Raw genomic sequence first — 11,097 nt, forward strand, 5'->3', positions numbered from 1 at the left:
TTAAGGGGGTTGGTTACTTTTTTAAGATGTTCATGATATTTATTTACAATTTAATACCACTTCAAATGCCCTATTGTCTAAAATTACCCATCTTGCCAAGATGGTTCATGATTCAACTCAATTCAGACACTTTTGCTATACAAAGTCACGAAAGTAGCCCAAGCTGAAGCTGTTTTAGGACTATTTTACACAATTGGCCTTATCTTCGCTGATTGAAACAAAGAAATTACCATGACGACCTTGACCAATCAATAAGTGACATGTTTGCCAAGTATAATTTTCAGAAATGGTATAAATATTTTCGTTACACCTGATTAAAAGCTTGACTATCCAAAGGAACAAACGACATTGTGCGTGGATAAAGGAATTTAACGCGAGACTTTATGACATGTGTTATACCAAGAACTTGAATTTCATAGACAATATGAATATCACTTTGGATCATCATATTGCAAAGTCTGACGGATTACATTTATCACGATTAGGAACACAACTTCTTCAAGAGAACTATTTGTCTTGTCTCAGTAGTGTATTTCACCAGGATTTTTGTGTTGTAACATCTCATTGGAGGAGCAGGTAAAGGAAAGAACTAATAAAGAAACTGTGAGTGATAAAAGTAAAAAAAGAACTGTAACTTTAAAAACTGTAGAGAATGCCAAAATTTGTAAGAAAACTGAAAATTATTTTTGTGGTGAGTGTGTAAGAAAAATCTTACAAAATGATCTTTATGTAACTTGTAATAATTGTACACTTGATTTTCACTTTAGATGTGTTGATGACAATGATGTTAAGCAAAATAATTATTGGTATTGTAAGAATTGTTTTCACAAACTTGCTAATGACGAACTTCCTCTTAATGAGGGTTTTATTGATTTAAAGTGTAAGATTAGGAAGGGTCTTAAAATAGCTCATTTAAATATCCAGGGTTTAATCCACAAAGTTGATGAGGTTAACTTCCTTTTGAATGACAATGCTATTGATGTGTTATGTATTAATGAGACTTGGTTAGATAAGGATGTTGATGACTCAGAAGTAGAAATAGATGGTTACAATACTTATAGACTTTATAGACAAAATGGTAAAATACGGGGTGGAGTTTTATGTTATATTAAAAACAGTATTTTGTCAAAACAAAATGAGGATTTATATGATAATGATATTGAAGGTATTTTTATTGAACTTAATTTAACCAATACAAAGCCTATTTTAGTTGGCAGTATTTATCGCCCACCAGACTGTACTGTTGATTTTCTTGATAATCTTGATGATATATTTAAGAAATGTAACGATTTATATGATGATGTATATATTTAGGAGACTTTAATTTAGATCAGGTTAAAATTGGTAATTTAAGAAAAGTGACAAGGTTGGCAAACAATTCTAATATGAAACAAATTATAACAGATTATACAAGAATAACCGAAACTAGTAAAACAAAAATTGACTTAATATTTGTATCAAAACCAGAACTTATAATCTCATCTGGTGTTCATAGTTTAGGTCTTAGTGATCATTCATTAATATATGCTGTAAGAAAATGTAATAAGTTGAAACTTCCACCAAAAATTGTAAGATCCAGGTGTTTCAAAAACTTCAATGAAGTAGATTACATTGATACAATCAAAAATATTGATTGGGGTAGAATATGTAATATAAATGATGTCAATGAAGCACTTAATGAATGGCAGTCTTCATTCAATGCTGCCTGTGACAAGCATGCACCATTTAAGGAAAAGAAAGTTAAAGGTTGTTTACCTGAATGGGTGAACAGTGAATTTTGAGACTAAGTAAAGATAGGGACTACTATTTTTCAAAAGCACATAAGACAAATAATGCTGAAGATTGGAGTAAAGCAAAGTCTCTTAGAAATAAAGTAAACAATATGAAATATTCACTGAAAAAGAGTTATTGTAACGAGGCTATAAATAACAACATAAATAATAGTAAAAATCTTTGGAAAGCAATTAAGAAAATTATACCAAACAAAACATCAAGTATACCTACAGCAGTTGTTAAAAAGAATGGTAATTACTCAGGTAATAAAAAGGATATGGCAAATGAGTTCAATGAGTTTTTCACTTCTATAGGTAATGAACTTGGGAGCAAATTTAATAATAACAATGATAATTATGTATGCACTTGTAATACTGTATGTTCTCATCAAAATGATAGTGTAAACAAATTTAGTTTTAGAGCAATATCTAATGAATTTGTTCTTAAACAAATAAGTAAAATGCAAAATTGCAAATCATCAGGATTAGATCCATTCAATGTAAGGTTATTAAAGTTGGCTGCGCCTTTCATCTCAAAATGCCTTGTTCATATTTGCAACCTGTCTTTGAATTGGTCTACTTTTCCTGATGCATGGAAGAAGGCTAAAGTAACTCCAATATTTAAATCGGGTGATAAAACTAATGTTAGTAACTATAGACCTATCTCTGTATTACCACTTGTATCAAAGATCATTGAAAGAGCTGTTCATGATCAATTATATGAATATATGAGTAATGTAGGACTATTATCAAATGCTCAATCAGGATTTCGTCCAAATCATTCCACAACAACAACCCTTCTAGATGTTCAAGATTACATTTTAAAGAATATGGATACAGGTTATGCTACAGGCGTTTTATTTATAGACTTAAAGAAAGCATTTGATACTGTAAATCATGATATTCTGATTAGAAAACTTAAACAATATGGGGTATGTGGGGATGAATTATTATGGTTTAAATCATACTTAAACAACAGAGAACAAACTGTTAATGTTAACTCAACTTTTTCTGACTTTAGGCCAATTGATATTGGTATTCCTCAGGGCTCAATTTTAGGTCCTTTACTGTTTATAATTTTTGTTAACTGTTTACCTAATGCTGTGTCTGAATGTAAAACTGTAATGTATGCAGATGATACCTCTTTAATGTGTAAAGCTAAAAATGAATCTGATCTTAAAATTCAAATGGAGTCATGTCTAAGTAGGGTAGCTGAATGGTTCAAAGTAAACAAACTCACTTTAAATGTTGAAAAGACTAAGTTTATGATCTTTGGTACAAACAAAATGCTTGAAAAGTTCAACAATGTACATTTAATATATAACAACAATGATATTGAAAGAGTAGATGAGTTTAAATATCTAGGTGTGAAATTTGATAGCAAGCTGTCTTGGTCAGCTCATGTCGATAATGTTAGTAAAACTATTTCCAAAAGAACTGGCATAATAAAACGTATAAAATATTTCCTTCCATACAAAACCACTGTAATGTTATCCAATGCTCTTGTTATTCCCCACTTTGATTATGGAAGCATGGTCTGGTCAAATTTTAGTGTAGAGTACCATAATAGGCTTCAGGTACTTCATAATAATCTAGCTAGAATAATTCTCTCAGCAGATATAAGGACACCAACTAATGATTTAATGAATACATTGCAGTGGGTTAAACTTGATCAAAGATGGCATAATACTCTATTAATGACTGTTTTCAAATGTTTAAAGAATGAATATCCATCGTACTTATCTTCTCAATTTGATTTTGTTCATGATAACCATAATCATATAACTAGAAATCATACTTCTAATACATTGATTGTACCAAAATTTAAATCAAATTCAGGTCAACGTACTTTTCATGTCAGGGCAGCCTATGCATGGAATTCTTTGCCACCGACAGTAAGAGCTCAGATGCAAAATATGACTTTAGGCCAATTTCAATCAAAAATTAAAGAAATTTAGGCCTGTCTTTTTCTATATTTTATTCATTTACTTGCTTGATTTTGTATATAAATATAATTATTGTATTTCTGTATTTTGAATCATGGTATTTATAATTATCTTGTAGTTGATGGTACCATTATACTTATTTGTAATATATTGTAAATACGTTGTAAATACTGTATGATACTTTGTAAATATTGTGTATCGTAATATATTTTGTTGCTATATAACATGTATCAATGAGGGCCTGCTTGAAAAGCAGTGCTTGTCACTGAAACAGTATAACCCTCAATAAAGAAAGAATAAATAATAATAATAATAATAATAATAATAATAATAATAATAATAATAATAATAATAATAATAATAATAATTGAATTCACGAATACAGAAATAGAATTAATATATTTTGCTGTCACCAAAGCACACTTAATAACTTGAGACGAACACGTTTTTGCATGCTACTAAGCATGCTAAGGCATGCTTAGGCATAGAACATTTTTTTGTTTTCGTTATAGCCCCCTCTTCAGAAGTATATTAGTCTTGCTCAAGTAACATTTGAAGCGAATTTTGTTACATCATTGTATTCGGTTCTTTTTAATGGCCTAAAATGGCCTTTAACATGAGGATGTGGTGCCCTTTCTAGCTTCCTATAATCTTCATCTCCATAAACTTTACATGTAATATGAAAAAGTCCATCATATAGAACCCCATTCAAGTATGTAATAACATTGTACAAATTGCTAATGAGCAAGTACATTATGCAATGCACTATTTTCGGGAGGGGGCTATAACAATAATCTTTTTTAATGTATTGTCATGTATGGTCTTTTAAAACATAAATGTCCATCTGAAACATATAAGATTCTGAGACCTGAACTTTGATTTGGGGGAATGGTGATTCCTGGAGATGAGATACGTAGAGCTGCAGTATATCAGTCATTTTTCAAACACCTTGTTTTGCAATGAGTGCCTTATCAACTCTCACGCACACTCCATTGAAGGCTGCCTGGTGAGCCGACTTATAAATGTTTTCATGGACTTGCTCCAGACTACCTTGCTGATTTGATTCAGGAATACAAACCTTCTCAAAATCTACGTTCATCCTTAAAACGTCTCTACATCAGCTGCTACTACATCATATGGACTGAGATATTTCTATGTCGCTGCTCCTGAACTTTGGAACGATTTACCTTATAATGTAAAATACTCTAAGACTCGTGTACAATTTAAATCTTCCTTGAAAACACATTTGTTTACTCTAGCATTTTGTGACAATTGATTTATCTCATGTTTACTTTATTTATTTACATCACACGCACATAATGTATGTAGGTTGTATTGTGTAGGTATTGTTCGTTATTTGTTTTTCATGTTTTTAGCGCTAAGGGAGGACAGTCTTTATGGTCTACTGCGCTCAGCAATGCTTTGCTGTCTCCGATAGCGCATTGTATCGGAGAGGTGCCTGGCTTTTATCAAAGCCCAAACCCATTAAAGCCTGTAGCAAACTCTTTTAGGCTCCGCTCAATTGACAACACTGCTCCGATACAAAGCATTGACCAAAATATCGATCGAATCAATTTTACGACCATGCTTGAATTAACAACCACTTGAAACCTAATTACACCACTTACACATATTATTTACTTTCTATTGAGCGCAGACTCTTAGAGACATGCTTATTTAATGACCACTTGAGTAGTTGATGAGTGGGTCGTTATGTACTTACTGAACACAAAGGAAATTGATTTTGGTTTTACCATCGACCGTGTTTATAATCCTGCTGCTCTGCTGAACGCTCCGATAGATATCAGCAAATTCGTATACTGTTCGCTTGTTCCTATCGAACGCTCTAGCGTACATGAACCATTATCGAAGACAGCAAAGCATTGCTGAGCTAAGTAGACCATAAAAACTGTCCTCCCTAAGAGACTTCGGTGTAAAGCGCTATACAAGAGTCGTATTATTATTATTATTATTATTATTATTATTATTATTATTATTATTATTATTATTATTATTAAACATTCTGAACAAACAAAATATCGACAGTCATTTGATGTTCAACATTGATGCCACAGCCAAATATCCAACTTGACCCACGTTTCTCGAATAATTTTTCAGCAAATCTGGAATATTTGGCAACCATTTTGAAATTTTGGCCGCCATTTTGAAACACAAGATCTAAGATTGTTATCGTTGCTCTCATTCTTTGACCTTGGAAACGTGGGTGTAGACACTAGAGTTATTTTCACTTCTCATAATTTTCCTCATAATACAGTGAAATATAGGTTAACAAATCCTAATAAGACAGAAACATAAGAAAGACTTTTGTCTAGATGTTTCTTTTTAATTCTAATCATTTTCCTCATAATACAATGAAAAAACAAAAATGTATTTTCAAACCCTAATAAAACAAAGTCAATTATAAGAATAACTTTTTGGATGCTTATTTTCCATTCTTATAATTTTCCTCATAATACAATAAAAAACAAAAGAAATGTTTTTCAAACCCTTATAAAACAAAGTCAAACATACGAATAACTTCAGATGCTTATTTTCAAATATCATAAATTTCCTCATAATACAATTGAAAACAAAAGGAATGTATTTTCAAACCATAATAAAACAAAGGCAAACACAGGGAAAACTTTTTCTAGATGCTTATTTTCGATTCTCATGATACAATGAAAAACAAAAGAAATAGATTTTCAAACCCTAATAAAACAAAGTCAAACATAAGAATAACTCTTTTATTTTTTTTTTCAATTCTCATAATTTTTCTTATAATATAATGAAAAACAAAAGAAATATATTTACAACTCCAAAGTCAAACATAAGAATAACTTTTTCAGATGTTTGTTTTAACCCTAGAATCCCTGTAAAGATTTTTTATCCGTCATAAACAAACGCACGCGTTTACGCCCAAACGACCTAAGCTAATCGTAGATCCATCCTTTGCGCTCATTTCAGTGATAAAAGTTTTACCCCAGCACCTTATGGGTAGGACCGGCCGTCAAAGATGACCAGGGGGAGGCCCACCATTGGCTTCTACAGTAAAATCAATGAATTTCATTTCGCTCTTGTAAAATTATTCCAAGAGCTACTGACATTTTACTTGGTTAGGTTGAAATAATATTTTCCTTTTATATTGAGGAGAAAATTCGATGAAAATCGCATTTGTATAGAATTTGTAGCCGAAAATCAATTTTGCCTATTGCCTGTACATAGGGACAATATGTTGGGAATGTTTGTACTTATTTTGGTATTACAGGGTAGAGAAGACACATAATTAGGGGCCCTATACATTGTACCAAATATAAAGGTATTATGACGTTTATAATTGAAAATTAGAGGGGGGTTGCAAATTTTGTAGTCCCTGCTACAAAATTTGGCTCAGTAGTTCTAGGATTTCCTTTATGCTCCTTTAAAACACCTTTATGCTTATGTTTTAGTTTGTTTTATTAGGGTTTGTAAATCCATTTCTTTTGTTTTTCATTGTATTATGAGAAACGTTGTGAGAATTTGAAAATAAACATATAGAAAAAAGTCATTCTTTTGTTTGACTTTGTTTTATTAGGGTTTGTAAATCTAAATTCTCATAGTTTCCTCATAATACAATGACAAACATAAGAAATACAGGGTGTCCCATAAATAAAATTACCAGGTGAATGAATTTGAACGTAAGTCGAGAAAAAGACATCAGAATCCAAAAATCTAAACATCAGCGTGTAGCCCATCTTATTCTGTATCGTATGTTAATTTTATTGGAATCGGTTGACTGATTACGAAGAAATGAGCGATTACATAACGTTTGCGTCAATTCACTTCATTTCAAGTTTGAAAGAAAGATCATTCAACACAATGCGCACTTGTGGTTAACACTGTCAATGGGCTTCATATTTTGTTCGGTGAAATCCTTTTTGTTCTTTCTAAACAATCTGTTTCTTGCAAAACATTTAATTAGGTTTTGTTCAAATTTGAAAACCTGCACGATATTGAAAATGAAAGTTTGCATGTAAGATGATACTCGGTTTCGTTAATGTTGATATAAATTTTGCATAAAGAACTATTGCCTAAAGAATTTCAGCTGGCTTAAAAAATTATCACACACATTGATAGTTTTTGGAATATTTCCAAGAAATTGTAATCGATATCAATTTGTAAGCGCTTTTTAACAAAGTCATAGTTCATTGAATTTACAACAGAATGACAAAACAGGCCAAACTAGTATCTTTTTGTACAAGATTTGAAGAGAATTGGCCATTGCCATTCTAATGACGCTAGCATATGGACAATATAAGTGTGCTTGTTCATTTAATGACATAAAATTTGAAAAATATTGTAAGGAACACTTGAGGTTTTGACTTTTTTTAAATCTACATTTTGGTCACAAAATGTGCTTGGATAGGTAGTTTTAAACAGATTTACCACATTCACCTTGCTATAACATTGAATTGCGTTATCTGTTGACCGAATGACGAAAAGTGTTTCTAAGGGGAAAGTGTTAGCTTTCGTTTGATATAAAAAAAATTCTGATTGGATGAAGGGAACACTTTTAAAGGTTTCGACAAAAAACAATCACAGAGGACAAATTACCAGCTAGCAGCTCCACAGCTCTTACATTGCTATGCTTTCAACCGTGTAGTGTAACCAAAGGCTGTGCGGAGACAATTCACTGCTTGCCTGAGAGTTCTTGGACGAAAATGTGTGCTCAGGTGTATCGAGGTGGAAACTGCGCATGATGGTTTATAAGAAAATCGTGTTTGTATAGAAACCTTTCCATATGCACTTGGAAAAATTTTTATGGGACACCCTGTATATTTACAAATCCTTATAAAGCAAAGTCAAACATAAGAATAGCTATTTTCTAGATGCTTATTTTCAATTCTCATAATTTGTCTAATACTAGTACAATGAAAAACAAAAGAAATAGACTTTCAAACTTTAAAAGTCAAACATAAGAATTGGTTTTCTAGATGCTTATTTTAAATTCTCATATTTGTCCTCATACTACAATGAAAACAAAAGAAATAGATTTACAAACCCTAACAAAACAATGTCAAACATAAAAAATGACACTTTTAGAAGCTTATTTTAATTCTCATAAATTTCGTCATAATACAATGAAAAAACAAAAGAAATATAATTATTTACAAATCCTAATAAAACAAAGTCAAACATAAGAATAGTTTTTATTTTCTAGATGCTTATTTTCAATTCTCATAATTTTCTTCTTTATACAATGAAAACAAAAGAAACAGATTTTCATTATAATACGAGGAAAATTGTGAGAATTGAAAATAAGCATCTCAAAAAGGTTATTCTTATGTTTGACTAGGTTTTGTAAATCCAAATTATCATACTTTTCCTCATAATACAATAGAAAACAATTATATTTGTTTTAAAAAGAATCCCAAAAATCCTAATAAAACAAAGTCAAACTTTTTTCTAGATGCTTATTTTCAATTCTCATAATTTACCTCATAATACAATGAAAAACAAAAGAAATAGCTTTACAAACCCTAATAAAACAAAGTCAAACATACGAATATTTTTTTTCTAGATGCTTATTTTCAATTCTCATAATCATAATACAATGAAAAACAAAAGAAATAGATTTTCAAACCCTAATATAACAAAGTCAAGATGCTTTAATATTTTCATTTCTCATAATATTCCTCATAATACAATGAAAAACAAAAGAAATAGATTTTAAAACTCTAAAATGTTAAGGAATTCAATAGAGGGCGTGAATGTGAATGAGCCCTGAAAAACCTTACACTTAATTCCCCCTAAATCGTGCCATAGCTGATTTACAAGGCCAAATTCGATTTGCTTATACATATCGTAAAAATCATCAATGTTCAGATTTTGACACCTTTGTTACAAATGTAGTATCATAAATGTGCTATCAAAGCCTGCTAGTGGTTAAGCCGAAAGCCGCGTATTAAAGACAAAATGAGACATTTTACAGAATCTGTAATTTCTATACTTAGAGAAATTAAATACACTGATATATTTTAATGGGGCTTCAACTTTGTCAATACTGCCTTTTTCCTCGTTTTTCCCCCAAATTATTCATAGCAAAAATACCTAACGACAACTTTAATAGGCAATTTACATTTTTTTTTTTTTTTACACCTTTGCTGGGATCACTTAATGTATTAATAAGGCACTTCGCAATTGATTTTGAGTTTACTGTTTCCCTCTCGCATCCAAAATTGAGCATTGCAAAATATTTAATTGTTTGATTTTTATTTGACATAATCTCTGTTAAATGACATTTAAATTACATTAGTTCGCCACTTTCTTACCTTGATCATCCTAACTATGATGCTGAACAAGCAAAGAGACATTGGGCTGTGACCACTCGTTTCAAAATAAAGAAAATGGTAAGAAATTAATAATAAATAATTAAAAGTTACCTCCTGCCTTTTTTTAAAATAGTAAACAGTAGACTAAGAATCAATTGTGAAGGGCCTAAGCCTTTAAGGGGTGGGGTATGAACGTTTATTGTGGGACATTAGAGCACATCAGACATATCGAATTGCATTCTGAATACGAAGAATGTCCTTCTGATATCAAATAATTTTGATTTTTTGAAATTCGAAATGTTATACACATTTTATGGTCAAATGATTAAAAATTGATATTTTTGATATTTAACAGTACTCGAAGTAAACTTTATAAATTTGATGATTTATTCTTGAAGTATATGTAGGTTGGATGAAAAGCCGACGATCAATTGTGATTGGACAATACACGAATCAGCCGTAAAGTCGGCCCCCGGTCAATTTTGTTTTATTTCGTGTTTAGAAAATATATATCATAAGCTTTAAAATATTATATCATTTGACTTCAAACGATATCCAGAAGCATTTTGTTGAAGGAGCAGAGTTCAACAAAATGGTACCTTTTTTCGATTCTACACGTGTCTCTTATTCCACACTGCTTGTAATAAAGCCATAATTGGCGTTCATTTCAAATCATCCCCAAGTCAACGAGGTTCAGGAATGTCATCTCATTGTCATTGTTGGTTATACATACCTAGACAAAATACAATGCAATTGTAACCCAGCACTTGTACAGGATTTACCCAAAGCAAACAAAGACTAGATCTATTTAATGATTCTTTATGTAGAAGATTATTATCCTCTTCAGCAATAGGATTATTGATTGGTTTAAACGCTATCAAATGAGAAACATGTCGCGTCTAATTGAGACACCTATGAATACGACCTTCACGTATATCTTGCACTGTATCTCAGAATACAATTTGCCGAGTTTACGGTTCATTCGTAGTGTCCATAGTTTGACCTTTCGTATTGAAGATATGGATTTTTTCCCCCAAAACACCAAAAAAAATTGGTCTTTTACCTTCT

Source organism: Amphiura filiformis, chromosome 12 (assembly GCF_039555335.1).
Source record: "Amphiura filiformis chromosome 12, Afil_fr2py, whole genome shotgun sequence".
NCBI classification, from domain to species: domain Eukaryota; kingdom Metazoa; phylum Echinodermata; class Ophiuroidea; order Amphilepidida; family Amphiuridae; genus Amphiura; species Amphiura filiformis.